The sequence below is a fragment of the Piliocolobus tephrosceles genome, chromosome 21 (assembly GCF_002776525.5).
Source record: "Piliocolobus tephrosceles isolate RC106 chromosome 21, ASM277652v3, whole genome shotgun sequence".
Taxonomy (NCBI): Eukaryota; Metazoa; Chordata; class Mammalia; order Primates; family Cercopithecidae; genus Piliocolobus; species Piliocolobus tephrosceles.
Window position 1 is genome coordinate 43,835,293 of NC_045454.1, and position 10,710 is coordinate 43,846,002.

Here is a 10,710-nt window from a genome sequence, read left to right on the forward strand (position 1 = left end):
GTCTCAAAAAAAAAAAAAAAAAAAGAAAATGCTGAAAGAGGAAGACCCCCAGGTAGCCAGGGTAGAACTGAACCCATTCTCTTTATCTTCCTGCCATCATCCAGGCCCGACTTCTAATCCGGGTACCAGCCTCTTCCTCTCCTCCTTGGAGATGCTCCCAAAAACTCCTCACTCCTGCAGCTCAGAGCTGTGCTCAGGGACCTTATCACAGTCCCAGAGCCGCAGGGACAAATGCCAGGTCAGGAGGACACAGATCTCAGTAGGATGACCAGTAGAATATCCCGGTTTGCTTGAGCCTCAGGCAGTTTCTTGGATGAGGGACTTCAGTAAAACTAAGAAAGCCCTGAGTAGACCAGGACACAAGGGTCACTCGTCCAACCCGGACACTCTCCTATACGGATTTCCTTCCTGACACTTCCTCTTTTCAGCCTGTCCCAGTACCTGGCACATAGTAAGTGTGCAAGACATATTTGTTACATGAATGAATGAACAAGGTAATAGACTACTTTTCCCCCCAGTTCTATTGGGGTATACTTGACCAATAAAAATTGCCTGTATTTATAAACAACACGTACAATACACTGTTTTGATATGTGTACACCTTGTGAAATGATTACCACAATCAAGCTAATTAACATGCCCAGCATCACCTCACATGATTTACCCTTTTTAATGTTGTGAGAACATTTAAGATCAACTCTTTTTAGGGTATTTCTTTTTTTCTTTTTTTTGAGACAGAGCAACTCTTGTTGCCCAGGCTGGAGTGCAATGGCGTGATCTCGGCTCACTGCAACCTCCGCCTCCTGGGTTCAAGCAATTTTCCTGCTTCAGTCTCTGGAGTAGCTGGAATTACAGGCTAATTTTATATTTTTAGTAGAGATGGGGTTTCACCATGTTGGTCAAGATGGTCTCGAACTCCTGACCTCAGGTGATCTGCTCACCTTGGTCTCCCAAAGTGCTGGGATTACAGGCGTGAGCCACTGCCCCCAGCCTTCTTTTAGCATATTTCAAGTATATAATACAGTGTTACTACCTATAGTCACCATGCTGTACATTAGGTCTCCAGAACTTGTTCATCCTGCATAACTAAAACTTTATACTTGGTGCTGCTGGGAGTTGCTCGGAGGTTGCCGGCTTGGGGCTGAAGGCTTGCAGACGGAGGGGTCATGCCGCACAAACAAATTTACTATTCCAACAAATAACGATGACGAGGAGTTTGAATCTCGGTGTGCCGGCATGGCAAAATTACAAGGTTGTGAGAACATTTAAGATCAACTCTTTTAGCATTTTCTTGTTTTTGAGATGGAATTTCACTCTTTTTGCCCAGGCTAGAGTGCAATGGCGCGATCTCGGCTCACTGCAACCTCTGCCTCCCGGATTCAAGCAATTCTCCTGCCTCAGCCTCCCAAGTAGCTGGAGTTACAGGTGTACACCACCACGCCTGGCTAATTTTGTATTTCTAATAGAGACAGGGTTTCACTGTGTTGGCCAGGCTGGTCTCGAACTCCTGACCTCAAGTGATCCACCTGCCTCGGACCCCCAGAGTGCTGGGTTTACAGGCATGAGCCACTGCGCCCGGTCGTGAGGTTGACTTTTTTAGATTCCACATGTGAATGAAATCATGTAGTAATTACCTTTCTGTAACTGGCTTATTTCACTTCGCATAAAATGTTCTCCATTTAATCCATGATGTCATACATGACAGAATTTCTTTCTTTTCAAAGACCAAATAATTTTCCACTGTAGATAAACCACGATTTCTTTGTTTCTTCATCCATTGGTGGACACTTAAATTGTTTCCATATCTTGGCTACTCTGAATAATGCTACAATGAACGTGGGGAGGTGCATATGTCTCTTGGAGATACTGATTTGATTTTGTTCCAGTTGTGAACCCAAAGTATTTGAGACAGCTCTCCATCCATTTAGAAAGTTTATTTTTCCGGCCGGGCGCGGTGGCTCAAGCCTGTAATCCCAGCACTTTGGGAGGCTGAGACGGGCGGATCACGAGGTCAGGAGATCGAGACCATCCTGGGTAACACGGTGAAACCCCGTCTCTACTAAAAATACAAAAAAACTAGCCAGGCGAGGTGGCGGGCGCCTGTAGTCCCAGCTACTCGGTAGGCTGAGGCAGGAGAATGGCGTGAACCCGGGAGGTGGAGCTTGCAGTGAGCTGAGATCCGGAGAAAGTTTGTTTTTCCAAGGTAGGGACAGCCATAGAAGGTCCTAATGACATATGCCCAAGGTGGTCAGGGTGCAGCTTGCTTTTATACACTTTAGGGAGACCTGATGTAGCAGGACAAGCCACAGACAAAACTCCTCAGACACCGGATTAAAGAAGGAAGAGGTTTTTTATTCGGCCGGGAGCGTCGGCAGACTCACATCTTAAGAGCCGAGCTCTCCGAGAAAGAAATATTTGGCCTTTTAAAAGGCTTACAACTTTTAGGGGTCCACGTGAAAGGATCGTGATAAATCTAGCAAGCATGGGAAACATGACTGGGGGCTACATGCATCAACTAACAGAACAGAAAGTTTTACAATACTTTTTTCATACCAGGTCTGGGATTTACAGATAACACAAGTAGTTTAGGCCGGGGGTTGATGTTATTATTACTTTGTTTAACTCCTAGGGCCGGGTGGTGGTGCCAAGGTTGTCTGGCTATTTATCTTACTTTTGTTTCTCTCTCTCTTTTCTCCTGTCTTGTGAACTAGGCAAGGTGGCAGGAGGAGGGCAGCAGGAGTAGTAGTGGTCTCCTTCCTTACTGAGACGTCAATCAAGATGTGTAAGATACATTGGCTTGGTCTGGAAAGGTGGAGTAACTTGAAGCTTGAAGTGGCAGGGGCGGGGGAGGGGTAGGGGCCGGTTTCCAGGTTATAGGTAGGTAAGAGACAAATGGTTGCATACTTTTGAGTCTTTTTTTTTTTTTTTTTTTTGAGACTGAGTCTCGCTCTGTCGCCCAGGCTGGAGTGCAGTGGCGCGATCTCAGCTCACTGCAAGCTCCACCTCCCGGGTTCATGCCATTCTCCTGCCTCAGCCTCCTGAGTAGCTGGGACTATAGGTGCCCGCCACCATGCCCAGCTAATTTTTTGTATTTTCAGTAGAGACTAATTTTGTGTATTTTAAGTTTCACCATGTTAGCCAGGATGGTCTCAATCTCCTGACCTCGTGATCCGTCTGCCTTGGCCTCCCAAAGTGCTGGGATTACAGGTGTGAGCCACCGTGCCCAGATACTTTTGAGTCATTGATCAGCATTTCACTGAATACACAGTTTACACATGAGAGGGAGGTAGAAGAATAGTCACTTAAGCCTTAGTCTGGGTCCATAAATCTGCGTTTTTACATAAACAATAGGGCAGATGAAGCAATCAGATACATATTCGTCTCAGGCGAGCAGAGGGATGACTTTCTGTCTCACATCTGTAAAGATAAGCTGTTCATTTACATTGCCAGGGTGAACCTCAACAGAACTGTTTTAGGGTAAAGATCTTGAGGCCCACAAATAATTTCCTTGTGGGCAAATTTTGAGGGAGGTATGTTGCTTTTTAAATCTTGGTAGCTATTGGCCGGGTGCGGTGGCTCATGCCTGTAATCCCAGCACTTTGGGAGGCCAAGGTGGGTGGATCACGAGGTCAGGAGTTCAAGACAAGCCTGACCAGCATGCTGAAACCCCATCTCTACTAAAAACAAACAAAAAAATTAGCTGGGCTTGGTGGCGCGCACCTATCATCCCAGTTACTCAGGAGGCTGAGGCAGGAAAATCCCTTGAACCCGGGAGGTGGAGGTTGCGGTGAGCCAAGATCGCGCCATTGCACTCCAACCTGGGCGACAGAGGGAGACACTGTCTAAAACAACAAAACAAAACAAAAACAAACAAACAAAAAAACAACTTGGCAGCTATCTTATTTAGGAATGACATGGGAGGCAGGTTTGTCTGATGTAGTTCCCAGCGTGACTTTTCTCTTTGGCTTAGTGATGTTGGGGGTCTCACGATTTATTTTCCTTTCATAGGATGTGTTCCAAGAAGTGGGATTGCTGGATCATATGATAGTTCTACTTTTATTTATTTACTTATTTATTTTAGAGACAAGATCTTGCTCTGTCACCCAGCTGGGGAGCAGTGGCACAATCACAGCTCATGGCAGCCTCCAATTCCTGGGCTCAAGCGATCCTCCTGCCTCCTGCCTCAGCCTCTTGAGTCACTGGGACTACAGGCATGAATCACCACGCTCAGCTCATAGTTTTTGTTTGTTTGTTTGTTTTGTTTTCTTTGTTTGTTTTGGGGGGGATGGAGTCTTTCTCTGTCACCCAGGCTGCAGTGCAGTGGCACAATCTTGGCTCACTGCAACCTCCACCTCCCGGGTTCAAGCGATTCTCCTGCCTCAGGCTCCTGAGTTGTGGGGATTACGGGCACCTGCCACCATGCCCGGCTAATTTTTGTACTTTTAGTAGAGACGGGGTTTCACCATGTTGGCCAGGCTGTTCTCAATCTCCTGACCTCAAGTGATCCACCCGCCTCGGCTTCCCAAAGTGCTGGGATTACAGGCGTGAGCCATTGCGCCCGACTCATTGTTCTATTTTTAATTTTTTGAGGAACCACAGGAAGTGAGGAGGGTGTTTGTCTCAGTCCACACTGGATGGAGTTTTCATTCTCTTCTTTCATGCCTGGCTTCTAGAGATGTTGTCACTCTTCCCAGGAGAGGAGACATCCCCCTCCTTTCTCAACCTGGAAAATAAGGACTCTTCATTATTCTTTGTGTGTGTGTGTGTGTGTGGACGGGAGGTCCCTTGATGTGAGTTTTTGCACACTGATATCAAGGAACGGTCCTCTTTGCAGTTTTACTCTATCAAGAAGGGCCCTTTACCTTTTTAGTCAATACTTTTGAAGAGATTCATTCATTCAATTTGTTCAATGAGTATTTATTGAGCACCTACTGTCTGCAGGCACTGTTCTGGGCAATGAGGGGATGGCTGTGAGCAAATCCAAAGATGCCTGCTGAGCTGATGCTCTTAGCAAAGGGGGATGACCTTAAACCGTAGCCAGAGTAAGTACATGATGCAGTGTTAGAAAGGGAATAAGGGGGCCGGGCACAGTGGCTCATGCCTGTAATCCCAGCACTTTGGGAGGCTGAGGTGGGCGAATCACCTGAGGTCGGGAGTTCGAGACCAGCCTGACCAACATGGAGAAACCCTGTCTCTACTATAAATACAAAATTAGCTGGGTGTGGTGGCGCGTGCCTGTAATCCCAGCTACTCGGGAGGCTGAGGCAGGAGAATCACTTGAACACCGGAGATGGTGGTTGCAGTGGGCTGAGATCAAGCCATTGCACTCCAGCCTGGGCAATAAGAGCAAAACTCCGTCTCAAAAAAAAAAAAAAAAAAAAAAAAAAAGAAAGGAATAAGGAGAAAAGAAACAGGATGGAGACTCAGGGGTGCTGGAGTATGTTGTGAAGCACGTTGCTGTTTCCAGTAAAGTGGGTTCAAGGGAAGGCCTCACTGAGAAGCTAAGACTTGAGGGGTGGGGTTCTTGTTACAGATTCACGACTAGCTCATCTCAGGCTGACCTGGTTGCAACGCTGCTATTTCTGCTTTAACCGTGGGGAAAGTGAGGCTCAGTGAAGCGAGTTGGGGCAGAACTAGGATGAAACCCAGAGCTCTAGGACTTGAGTTCCTGCCCAGTGAGGGTGTGCGTGAATGAGTGTGTGATTGTGTGTCTGTGTGTGCTTCGTGTGTGTCTGCATGAGCATGTGTGTGTTAGAATGTGCATAAGTGTGTGCAAGTGTGTGTGTGCACGTGGCCATGTGCGAGTGTGCAACTTAGTGCTTGTGTGCATACTCGTGAGTGTGTGCATACACCTGTGTGTCTACAAGTGTGTGCAATGAGTGAATTTGCACAGGTGTGACTGAGTGTGTGCATAAGCGTGTGTGAATATGTGTGTGAGTGTGAATGTGTGCATGCCTGTGTGCATAGGTGTGTGGGTGTGCATGAATGAGTGTGTGCTTGTTTTTCAGCATGTGCATCCATGTGTGGGTGTGTTTGAATGCTTACATGTGAGTGTGTAGCTGTGTGTGTGTTCATATGTACAAGAGAATGCATACATATGTATGTGCGTTTGTGTGTGTGTTAGTGTGTGCACGAGTGTGTTTGAATCTGCACATGTGTGAGACTGTGTGAGTGTATGTACATAAGTTTGAGTGTGTGCATGTGTGTGTTTGTATTCGTGCATGCGTGTCCATGTGTAAGGGCACGTGTGTGCGTGCGTGCAAATGAGTTTCTGTGTGTGCATAAGTGCAACAGAGTGTGCATGAATGTTTGTGTGTGTGCATGTGTGGGTACATATATGTTCCTTCCTCTTCCTCTGGGGCAGCAGGAGTCCTCCTTCACCACTCCGGGCAAAATGTCTTCCTTTCCTCAGTTGGGAAGGAGAGACCTTTGCTTGCTCTTTCTAGGGCAGATGGCAAAACAAAGGAGCAGTTGATGCCAACATCCTCCAAGGACCTCCAGCAGTCCCTATGGGGACAGGACGGGCCAGTGGGGCTGAGTGGGGTCAGGGGACTCAGCCCATTTTCCAAAGTGGCTCAGACCCTCCTGGGTGGGAGAGAGGAGGTGGGCCGAGGCCATCCTGGGCTGGGGGACCCCACCCTGTCCCTCTCCTCATCTCTGCCTGAGATGAGAGGTCCAGGGGGCTGCCCTGGCTGGTCTGGCCACATACCTGAGTGGAACTGGGCCTCCCACCTGTCAAGGAAACAGACACTGCGTTGCAGGGAGGCAGCCTGCCTACTGTCCCCACCCCCCCGGACTTTTCGTCTCACCCTGAACAATTCCATCTGCTTCATTTAACCCTTTGTCAGACCTGTTCTGGGACACTTGTCCTAGCGCTTGCAGCTCTGCCAACCCTGCGCCGAACACACAGTGAATCTGAGCTGGGCTTCCTGTCCTTATTCTGGCTCTGATCCACCCCCTCTCAGTGACTCTGAACCTATATTGCCCCCTTCCCCTAATCATAAAAAGAATTACACTCTGGGGTAAGGGCCATGGTAGAGCAAGTCATGAAATGATAATAGCTAACAGCGAACACTAACATGTACCAGGCACTCTTTTAAGCTCTTCGCAGGTATGAATTCATTAAATCCTCGTAACGTAGCGTAACGTAACGTAACGTAACATAACATAATACAACACAACGTAACATAACGTAACTTGGAGAATAATAGGAGGTATGTTCTATTATCATTTCCATTTTGCAGAAAAGGTAACCAAGGCACAGTTAGTTGCACAACCTGCCCAAGGACACATAGCTGCTACGTGGTAGGGCTAGGCTTTGACCCTGGGCAGACTGGGTCTGTAAGACCCTGGTGATTCTGAACCAGCTCCCCTGTGGTCTGAGACACCCTCTTTCTTTTTTATTTATTTATTTATTTATTTACTTATTTATTTATTTATTTATTTATTTATTTATTTATTTATTTATTTTTTGAGACGGAGTCTCGCTCTGTCCACCAGGCTGGAGTGCGGTGGCGCTATCTCGGCTCACTGCAAGCTCCGCCTCCCGGGTTCCCGCCATTCTCCTGCCTCAGCCTCCCGAGTAGCTAGGACTACAGGCGCCCGCCACGGCGCCCGGCTAACTCTGTTTTGTATTTTTAGTAGAGACGGGGTTTCACCGTGGTCTCGATCTCCTGACCTTGTGATCCGCCCTCCTCGGCCTCCCAAAGTGCTGGGATTACAGGTGTGAGCCACCGTGCCCAGCCGACACCCTCTTTCTTAGCGACCCCCAGTACTGAGAGAACGAGGCAAAGAGATGAGGGAGGGGAGGAAGGCAGGTGCTGTCTATCAGAGGATGAGCTGATGCAGGAGCTAATATAGTCTTTTTAGACTGGGATCCATGGTAAGAAATACATTACACATTGTGTACCAGTGTAGCATTTCCATTGTACCGTTGTGTACCAGTGTGCAATTGTGACCAGTTTTGCTTATAGATGCATGATGAAAATACTTTTTCTTTTCTTTTCTTGAGAAGGTGTTTCATTCTTGTCGCCCAGGCTGGAGTGCAATGGTGCAATTTCGGCTCACTGCAACCTCTGCCTCCTGGGTTCAAGCAGTTCTCCTGGCTCAGCCTCCCAAGTAGCTGGGATTACAGGCATGTGTCACCACACCCAACTAATTTTTGTATTTTTAGTAGAGACAGGGTTTCACTATTTTGGTCAGGCTGTTTGAACTCCTGACTTCAGGTGATCTGCCTGCCTCGGCCTCCCAAAGTGCTGGAATACAGGAGTGAGCCACCACACTTGGCTGGAAAATACTTTTTTCTTTTTCTTTTTTTTGAGACAGAGTCTCGCTCTGTCACCCAGGCTGGAGTACAGTGGCTCAATCTCGGCTCACTGCACGCTCCGCCTGCAGGTTTCACGCCATTCTTCTGCCTCAGCCTCCCGAGTAGCTGGGACTACAGGAGCCCACCACCATGCTCGGCTAATTTTTTAATATTTTTAGTAGAGACGGGGTTTCACCATGTTAGCCAGGGTGGTCTCAATCTCCTGACCTCGTGATCCACCCACCTTGGCCTCCCAAAGTGCTGGGATTACAGGCTTGAGCCACCACACAGGCAAAAATACTTTTTTCTAATTGACAAAAAATAATTGTGTATACTTATGGGTTACAATGTGATGTTTTAGTATGTGTATACAATGTGTAACGACAAAATCAAGCCAACTACTATATTTGTGTTTCTGTTTCTGTTTTTTGGGACAGAGACTGTCTCTGTTACCCAGGCTGGAATGCAATGGTGCAATCTCAGCTCACTGCAACCTCCACCTCCTGGGTTCAAGCGATTCTCCTGCCTCAGCCTCCTGAGTAACTGGGATTACAGGCGTACACCACCACACCCGGCTAACTTTTTGTATTTTTAGTAGAGACGGGGTTTCACCATGCTGGCCAGGCTGATCTTGAACTCCTGACCTCGTGATCCGTCTGCCTCAGCCTCCCAAAAGTGCTGGGATTACAGGCCTGAGCCACCGCACCCAGCCTGCTCTTTTTTTTTTTGAAATGGAGTCTCGCTCTGTCACCCAGGCTGGAGTACAGTGGTGTGATCTTGGCTCGCTGTAACCTCCACCTCCCGGGTTCAAGCAGTTCTCCTGCCTCAGCCTCCCGAGTAGCTGGGACTACAAGCTCCCGCCACCACACCTGGCTAATTTTTGTATTTTTAGTAGAGATGACGTTTCACCATATTGGCCAGGCTGGTCTCGAACTCCTGTCCTTGTGATCTGCCCGCCTCAGCCTCCCACAGTGCTGGGATTACAGGTGTGAGCCACCGTGCTCAGCCTTCCAAGATGCTGTCTCTACAGAAAAGGTGTTACCTTTGTTATTGATCTCTGTAGCCAAGGACAAATATTTCAAAACTATTATGCAATTCTCCTCAATTTTTCCTTTAAAAAACTTTGTCTTCCTTTGCCTTCCTGAATATGCACGTAGTTTACGGTAGCATGCATATTCCCACTGCAATGTTCTATTCCCAAATGCACATATTTTCCTTTAGAGAGTCTCTCTCTGTTTGCTATTTAGGTTGACGGGTTTGGCTCGTTAGTCTAAGAAACTGGGATTGCTCTATCTTATGATAAATTCCTCTCCTCTCTGGAGTCCTAGGAAGCTGGCTTCTTCCATCTCAGAAGTTTGTAGGGAGTGAAATAATCTGTCAGTAGTATGTGGAAAATTTAGTGCCATTCAGTAGGACCGTGTGTGTGTGTGTGTGTGTGTGTGTGTGTGTGTATTTTCTTTTCTTGGTGAGAGCTGTAGCTATGAAAATACACATCCGAGAAAAGTTTCCCCCAAATTTCAGTCATTCACATCTTCACATCCCATGGTCTTTTTTCCTTTTTTTTTTTTGGGAGACAGAGTCCCACTCTTTGTCACCCAGGCTGGAGTGCAGTGGCATGATCTCAGCTCACTGCAACCTCCGTCTCCCAGGTTGAAGTGATTCTCTTGCCTCAGCCTCCCAAGTAGCTGGGATTACAGGCACACACCACCATGCCCAGCTAATTTTTTTGTACTTTTAGTAGAGATGGGGTTTTACCATGTTGGCCAGGCTGGTCTCGAACTCCTGACCTCAGGTCATCCCACCCACCTTGGTCTCCCAAAGTGCTAGGATTACAGGTGTGAGCCACAGTGCCTGGTCCCAGGGGCATTTTTTTTTTTTTTTTTTTTTTTTTTTTTTTTTTTTTTTTTGAGGCGGAGTCTTGCTCTGTCGCCCGGACTGGAGTGCAGTGGCCGGATCTCAGCTCACTGCAAGCTCCGCCTCCCGGGTTTACACCATTCTCCTGCCTCAGCCTCCCGAGTAGCTGAGACTACAGGCGCCCGCCACCTCGCCCAGCTAGTTTTTTTGTATTTTTAGTAGAGACGGGGTTTCACCGTGTTAGCCAGGATGGTCTCGATCTCCTGACCTCGTGATCCGCCCGTCTCGGCCTCCCAAAGTGCTGGGATTACAGGCTTGAGCCACCGCGCCCGGCCCCAGGGGCATTTTTAAATAGTCTTGTAGCACGTGTTATATTATGAATCTAAAGCTTTTCTTTAAAGTAGCTCATTTCTTAAAGTACCTATTATATTCAATAGCTATTTAAGTATCTATAATTGCCTTATCCTAAATAGTATTACCTTTAAAATAAGAGATGTTATAGATGAATTAGTCCATTCTCCTTTTGCTACAAAGAAATACCTGAGATTGGG